An 8699-nucleotide genomic window follows, 5' to 3' on the forward strand; every position below is an offset into this window, starting at 1 on the left:
TAGCACAACAGTATTATTAGAGTGAAGAGCTGGAGGACTGGGATTTATGAATGCTTTTCAAAACATGGAATTTGGAAGAACAGATATCTTGTTTCCAAAACCTGAAGTTTTTCTCAGGACGCATATCAACATCCTAACTGCCACAGAATAGGGAACGGGGGAAGCTTTTCTCACTTTAATTGTTCATCTGCTTCAGAAAGTCCAGTAGTGCTCAGATAGGAACCACTGCAATAGGGAGTGAATAGGTTCTCCCAAAGGAAGATTATTGCTTAATTATGCCTATTGCCCTAATGCTTAGCAGCCCCAAAACATTTCAGTAACGGTTCATTATAAACCCAACATTTTCCATCTTCATGATATAACCTTGTCTCCCATTAAATTTCCTTCAACTTCTTTCCCAGGCTTCTGCTCTTTTTTTTTTTTTTTAACTCTGTGCTTTGCTTCAATTGCTGTATCAACTCTGATTTTCAAGTTGAAAGTGATAGCCTTCCAAAGGCTGTGGGATTCATACACTTTCTGATCTTCCAACTTCCTCACTTCTTCTTGATTGTAGGCAACTTCTTGGACTCTATAAAGATTTTAGTTTCCCCTGTTGCATATTTTTGCATTCATTACACCATTCCAGTCCTCTTCAACTGAGCAAAGAGACTTTTGGAGAAAAAAATCTCAGCAGTAATTCTGTCCTTCTTGCCTCTATAGGAATGATGAGTGTGGGAGACGATATTTGCATTCTAGCCCATTTTCGAGCAATTAATTTTGCATTCTCTTCCTAGCACCACCCAGGCACTGTGAGGATAAATCTCCCATAACCATTGGGGAATGTGAGAATTTAATGCTTATCATAGTCTAGACATGAGACAGCCCTGCCCAATGTTGTGCATGCCAATTGGCATCCCAAGGAATTTTGATTTGGTCCATATATGGGCATTAACTTGTATCTTTTTGCTAAAACACTCAGCATAAAAGCCTGAAATGGGTGGATGATGGAAAACCTGTTCAGCCACGAATGTTACAATGCTTTTGGAAACCCAGGGAACTTCTTCTCCTGAAACAAGCTCTGTGTTCTCTTTAGTATTGTTTGGGAATGTTCAATGACACTGAAAGATCTTGCCCAAAATAGGGCTGTGTGGCTTTTTTGGCAAATGATCCTTTCCTCCCTGCATGAAAGGCTGAGAGGTACCATTTGACAACTTGAACCATTCAGTCACCAGGATCCTTCTGATCATTAATGCTCACAAATAGATCTGGATGTGCAAAAAGTCTGCATACATCTCTAAAAGAGATCTTTGAAGAGTAAATGTTGGAAGAACTACCTTAGTATGATCCATGCTAAGCCTAACTTGAGACAGATGCATGATAACACTCTTCAGCTCTTCCACTGATCCTGCATCATCTTCATCATTCCCTTCATCATCTCTGTCATCATGTGAATCAAAAAGGTCAGTATCATTTATTCCATTGGACATGGAAGAATACAGTGACTCTGTGGTATCTGGATGCTCTAAACTATTTCACAAGCTGCTATGTGTCAAGACTGGGGCAGATCCAAAGGAAGCAACCACAGAGATGCATAAGTCTAAATTCTGTAGGGCAGGATGCAAGCCAGGGTCTCAGATGAAAGTTCTCCTTGAATTCCCCAGGAGACACTCTCTGTCTGAAGCAGAGATGGGGATTTTCTCCCCTCCCCACATTTTACTTTTAAAACACTGGGTAAAAGATACCCACAAATACCTCACTAAAGAAGACACACATATGACAAACAACCATAAAAATAGATACTCAACATTATATGTTGTTAGAAGCAAAATGGTACAGACACTTTGGAAAATAGTTTGGAATTTTCTTACAAAGCTAAACTTAGTCTTAACAAATACCATCCAGCAATAACCTTTTGTATGTATTTACCCAATTTTGAAAACCTACATGCACACAGAACCTGAAAATGAATGTTCTAGCACCTTTACTTATAACGGTCAGAAACTGAAAGCAAACAAGGTATCTTTCAATAGATGATTGTATAAGCAAACTGTCGTACTTCCAGAAAATGGATAGTTATTCAACAACAAAAAGAAGCCAGCTATCAAGGAAGGAAAAGACATGGAGGAGGGAAGTGGATTCGGCTCAATGGTTAGAGTGTCCACCTACCTCATGGGACGTCTAGGGTTCAAACAAACCCAGGACCTCCCAACCTGTGTGATGAGTTCACCTATGCACAGTGCTGATGTGTGCAAGGAGTGCACCCCGTAAGGTGAAGCTGCCCAGCAAGAAAAAATTGCAGCCTGCCCAAGGTGGTGCCACACACACGGAGAGCTGACATAGCAAGATGACGCAACAAAAAGAGACACAGATTCCTGGTGCTGCTGACAAGAATACAAGCAGACATAGAAGAACACACAATGAATGGACACAGAGTGCAGACACCTGGGGGGGGGCAGGCAGGGAAGGGGAGAGAAATAAAAAATAAATAATTCTTAAAAAAAAAAAGACGTGGAGGAAACTGAAATGCGTATTGATACAAAAATGCATATTTATATGTGAAAGAAGTCAATTTGAAAAGGCAACATACTATATAGTTCCAACCATATGACATTCTGGAAAATGTAAAATTAAAGAGCAAGTCAAAAGATCAGTGTTTTCCAGGGTTCTGTAGGGAAAGGGATTAGTGAATAGTTGAAGCACGGAGGATTTTTAAAGAGTTGGAATTATTTTGTATGAAACTGTTATGGTGAATACAAGACGTTATGCATTTTTCAAAACACATTTAACTGTACAATGTAAATTATGGACTCCAGTTAATGATAATCTATCAATATTGCATCATGATTGTAAAAAAAATGTGCCATGCTAATGAAAGATGTTAATAATAGGGGAAACTGTGCTTGGGGGGTAGAGATTTGGGAACTCTGTGTTATTGGCTTAATTTTTCTGTAAATCTAAAACTTTTCTAAAATTTTATTACCTGGTACAACTACCTCCTCATTACTCTTTTATTTTAGAATGTTATTAGCTATTCTAATTTGTAGGTTTTTCTCAGATAAACTGAAAAAAATTTCTTCGAGCTCCTAAAAATATAAATTTAAATCTTTCCTTTGCAATTGCATTAAATTGATAGATTTTAGAAAAATAAAATATGTATACTCTTTAGTCTCTGAATGAAAAATGGGTGTCTTTCCATTTTCTGGATTTTCACTTATGCTTCCAAGTATTAATAATTATAATATTTAATATTTTAATAAGCATTCCTTCTACATTTCCTACTATATATTTAACTATTTTTTGTTTGTTTGTATACAAAGTTAATAAGATTTTAAAAATTACAATAATTAACTGACATCCATATACCAAAAAATTGATTTTCATGTAACTTTTCCAGTCTGTCACCATACCAATTTTTTGTTTGCTTATAGTTTATTTGATACATCTCTTGAGGTATCCAAATAGACAGTCAAATAATTTGTAAGTTTTAATAATATTCTACTTTCTATCATTCCTTACTCAGATAAAATATACATTATTTTTTCTAGTTAAGATATTAATATTAATAGATGTTTAGCTTTATCAAATATTTCATCATAAAACCTATGATTATGTTATTACCTTTGACCTACTAATTTGTTACATTAATAAATTTCCAAATATTGACATTATTTTACAGGTTTGAAATGGAGCCTGCCTTTCATTGTAGTGCTAGATATTGACATATCTATTTTTATTTCTTAGTTCTATAATGGGTAATCTCTAATTTTGCATATATAAGAGATTCATATCTAGAATTTATTTATTTATTTATTTATTTATTTTCCTGGAATTTTTGAGAGATTCCAAAGTGTATATCATCAGCTTAGGCAAAATAAATAAATAAATAAATAAGTGAATAAATCAAGATGGAGGAGGTGTGCCACCCCTGGATTAAGACAAGAAAATAGGTGACCTGATTTAATCTCCTGGTCAACTGGGACTTTGCATAAAAAGACTAAAACTGTAACAGACTGGCCTTTCCAGTGTGTCCCTAGCTAAGCATTATTTAATAAGTGGAGACCAGGATCTCTGAGACAGAACTCCCTGGAGAACATCATGTATACTATTGAACTTTATGAGCTGTAAAACAAATATTTTTCTTAATTTAAATGATCCTACTAAGCATGGGAGTTGATCCCACAACCTCATGTAGAAACCACAGGTATTATTCTAGCCAGTAGTGCATATACAGGGAAGAAAATACTTAATGAAGTACTCTTGATGTTCCACTACTCTCTAGTTTGCTGAGCTTTTTGATTTTCATTATGTTCTGAGAATTATTTAGTAAACTTGATATATTTAAGATCACTGATGTGGAAGTCTAATTTGCAATCTGTCCTATGTGTTAGGTCAACCCTATTTCCCTCTTTCTTAGAATCTTTTTTGGCTCTCTTCAATGTGTTATGACATTTTCCTTTCTTAAAATTATCATCTAATGCAAATCCTCTATTCTTAAGTGGTAATCAAATTTTACTCTTCCTACCATGTCATTAGATATCTTTTTACTTTTTTTTTCTTCATGTACCAAATTCTCACTTAGTTTGAGACTTATATTTCTACATGTCTCTAAATCCTATTTCTCTCTCTGGTACATTCCTGACAAGAGTCATGTCACATGACTGAGACTTGAGATATCTGCAGGGTACAAAGACGTGGTAAATAAAAGAAGAGAAATATGAAACTGAAGGTGTGGGAGAGAAACTGGAGACTTCAGCAATTTTTAGAAAGATTTCTTGTAAATAGCTCAGATACATATTTAAAATGAAAATATTTATTTAGTGCTTATTTTATGCCATGGACTCTACCACAGGTTTATTCCACAATTTTCTTATGAAGAGAACTTCATAATATATTACTGGGCTGATTAAAAGATGCAGGGTTGGCCAAGCCAAGCCTTTTCTAATGGTTCAGATTACTTCTGATGCCAGTAAACTGTATAACTAAGCCAAAATAAGCTAGAAGAATATTCACCCAACCACTCACTCATTTGATAAATACTTATTAAGCATCTTCTAAATGACAAACATGGGATTTATGCATATGTGAGAATAAATAAACATTGTTTCAAGCTTCAAAAGCTCACAGTCTAGGAAAGACAGTGAATGATCATACGAGTAAGTATAAAATTGCAAGTTGTCATAAATTCTCTGAAGGAAAAAATCGCAGACTTTAGTTGTTAAGGGTGACATTGGAAAAGAGACATCATTCAAGATAAAATTGTATCATTATTCACTAAGTTAAATATCCAGGTTATATTGGAAAAAAAGAAATGATCCACAGACATTTAGTGAAAAACAGAGGAAATGATTCCAGTCATGAAGACTATCCACAAAGTTAAGAAATCTACCACCAAAAATAATGAAAAGAAGCATGAAAATATTTTAAAAAATTTTTGTTATGCCTGGTCATCCTTGACTTATGCTTAAACACATAGGATTTTATTTCATAGTATCTACATAGTGTATCCATTGCAAGTATTGCTGCAAATTCAAGTACTGAACAACAGAGGAACATATTCTTATAAATTTAAAAGAAAGCACTGAGGAGAAATACAAAAACTCCATAAATAATCCAAATATGTGGCAGAGAAAAGGAGCTCCCTCCATTCAATGTTTTGAGTAATGTAATGTAGCTTTTTTTAGTTTTATTTTATTTTTTTATTTTCTTTTTTTAAAAGATACATAGATCACTCAAAATGCTACATTAAAAAATGTCAGAGGTTCCCATATTCCCCACTCCCCCCACATCAACAACTTCTTTCATCAGTGAAGTACATTCATTGCATTTGATGAGTACATTTTGGATCATTGCTACACAGCATGGATTATAGTTTATGTTGTAGTTGTGTTGTAGTTTACCCTCTCTCCCAGTCCATTCAGTGGGTTATGGCAGGATATACAATGTCCTGCATCTGTCCCTGCAATGTCATTCAGGACAACTCCAAGTTCTCTTTTTCTGTCTCCCTACTATCAGCAACTCCTGCAGCCACTGTCTCCACACCAATGATATACTTTCTTCCATTACTAGAGTCACAATAATTTTATAGTAGAATTTTATAATAAATCCACTCTAATCCAAATTATAATCCTCTATCCTGAGGACCCTGAAATAGCAATGTCCACTCCACCTCTAAAACATGAGGGGGCTTAGATCTCATGTGGCTGATGAATGGAATTCTCCTGTATGCAGCTGTAGACTCAGGGCTTGGTTGGCACATAGACAGTTCAGAGATTCAAGTCTCCTGAGCATAAACCAACTCCAGCACCAACCACAGGTTCAGTAAAAGTGACAGAAGAGGTATGCATAGAGAGGTTACATCGGAGTCCAATTCCATCACCCTCAGGAGCACAAATTCCAAAATAAGACCCACTGGCAAGGCACTGAACTCCAGAATCATCTTTCATGACCATGGGACCTGGGTGACTCCATAGCCCTCAAGAGCACCATTACCTGGGATTGTATCTACTTTGGCTGTCTCCAAGATTCTGCTGAGATGTGTGCAAGCACAACTTTGATGACCTCCAGACTCATTTTGAAGTCTCTTAGTCATATAAACTCATTTATCTTTACCATTTTCCTCTTTATTCAATATCTTTTTCTAGTTGCATCACCAGCTGGTGCTTGGTAGTAATCCCTCAGCACCAGGGAGGCTCATCCCTGAGAGTCATGTCCCACAGTGGGGGGAAGGTAATACATTTATATGTTGAGTTTGGCTTAGAGAGTGGCCACATTTGAGCAACATGGATGTTCTCAGGAGGTAACTCTTAGGCAACCTGTAGCTTAGGTCTAGTTGAAATTTCAAGTACACAGGCTCATAAACATAGTCATCAGAACAAAGGGCCCATCATTGGACTATCCTTCTTCACTTCTTCACTGGTCTTTGCCCTTTTACTTAGGGGATTGTTGCTGCTCCATTGGGGAGTGTGACAGAGTTTCCTGCAGTGGAAACCCAGCACTCCCTCAGTTTTTGTATGAAACTCTGCCCCCTATGTCAATACCCAGTGAGCATCTGAGCATATCTATATACCCTATATGCATGCCCTGAAGAACTCCCTCCCACCCATGCATTCCCTGTCAATGACACCACACATCGGTACTCTTTCCTTGCCATAGTTGAACCTCTCTGTGATATAAAACTTCTTTAAAAAATGCCAAATTCAATTAATAAGATGTACCTTTAACAACAGTTGAAAAGGGAATCAATGAGTGCCACAAGATATAATCGTTGGTGAAAGAGTGTTATCTATTTATCAACAATGTCAGAAGAGTCACGCTAAGTTTGGGGACAGCTTTTCTTCACAAAATGTTTGGCAAGAGTCCTCAAGTGATATTTCTTGCTACTTAACTGTAAAGAAAACAGAACCTACTTTCCCAGGAATTCTATATATATGATTTTCAATGGAGGAAGAAAACACAGATTGTTTGTTCTTCCCAAACCAATGCTTCCCAAATTTACTCATTGTGGGAGGAGGGGCACCTGGCTTGCCTCAGTGGCAAACAGTGCGGCAAGAGGTGACACTGCCTCTGCCCACTGGGCCTAGACAAGGTGACCAGTGGGAGGAGGGGCACCCGGCTTGCCTCAGTGGCAAACAGTGCAGCAAGAGGTGACACCGCCTCTGCCCACTGGGCCTAGACAAGGTGACCACGACTGACTAGGCCTTTGCTGCTAACAGCTAGCTGGCACCGCCCTCCCCCTTCCTATCTCCCGCCTAGCCCAGCTCTCACTTCCCCTCTCCCCTCCCTTAAACCTAATCTCTTAGTATGCTGTTTGCCCAGCAACAGCTTACAACCACCTATCAGCTTAGTAACAGTGTCAGCCTATCAAGAGTTAGCACATACTCTACTGGCCAATCACTAGCCCAATGCCAGAACATTGCCTTATATGGAAACAGCATTTGCCCTAGCCAATCAGAACCCGCCACACCACTCCCCAATCCTATAAATCTGCCATCAGCCTGTCTCCGTGACTCCTTCCTGGGTCGTGCGCCCTCCACGCCTTCGGAGCCCCCGAGGGAAGCCTCAGCGGCCGTACGAGACTTTCTTCGCCACGCCAGGGACCCCTCTCATCCTACAACAGGACCCCACTCGTCCCGTAACAGGGACCCCGCTCGTCCCATAACAGGGACCCCGTTTCATCCCTCAACTGGTGCCCAACGTGGGGCAAAGCAACCCCACCACAGCACAACGTGGGGCCAAAGCAACCCCACCACTGCACCGCTCCGAGGGTAAGGGCCCCGAGAACCTCCACCGCCTCACTCCATAACCTGGCGGCCCCCCCTCCTCTCTTCTCACCCCTATCTTTTCACTCTGCATTGCTGCTCCTGAACTTGGCGACCTCATACGATCCACGGCGGTCTGGGAGAATCGCTGGATGGCTTTCTCCTTCCATGTCAGGGGCTTATACCGACCCGCTATGATCAAGAGGCACCAATAAAACTCTCAGGAGCACGTGCCTGAGCACCTCCACCCCTGCCTTCACCTCTGCCTCCTCCCCTGTTCTCGTCACCTTTGTGTTCGTAGTCCTACTCTCTGCCTTTTGCCTTGCTGCTACTGCTCTGCCGTGGGACGCTCATGAGCCCCAGCAACCTTTTCCCTTGCCTCCTCCTTTCGCCCCTTTGCGCCCTTCTCCTCGCTTCCCTCCTCTGGCAGGTAAGGACTCTCGTCCACTGGACTCTCGTCCA

At 39.4% G+C, this 8699-nt stretch overlaps 1 pseudogene; it reads right to left on the reverse strand.

Annotated features, from left to right (window-relative positions):
* Window positions 1–287: 287 nt before the first annotated feature.
* LOC101434039 (oxysterol-binding protein-related protein 9 pseudogene) lies at window positions 288–6428 on the reverse strand (annotated as a pseudogene).
* Between the last annotated feature and the right edge of the window lie 2271 nt (window positions 6429–8699).

Source organism: Dasypus novemcinctus, chromosome 8 (genome assembly GCF_030445035.2).
Source record: "Dasypus novemcinctus isolate mDasNov1 chromosome 8, mDasNov1.1.hap2, whole genome shotgun sequence".
Taxonomy (NCBI): domain Eukaryota; kingdom Metazoa; phylum Chordata; class Mammalia; order Cingulata; family Dasypodidae; genus Dasypus; species Dasypus novemcinctus.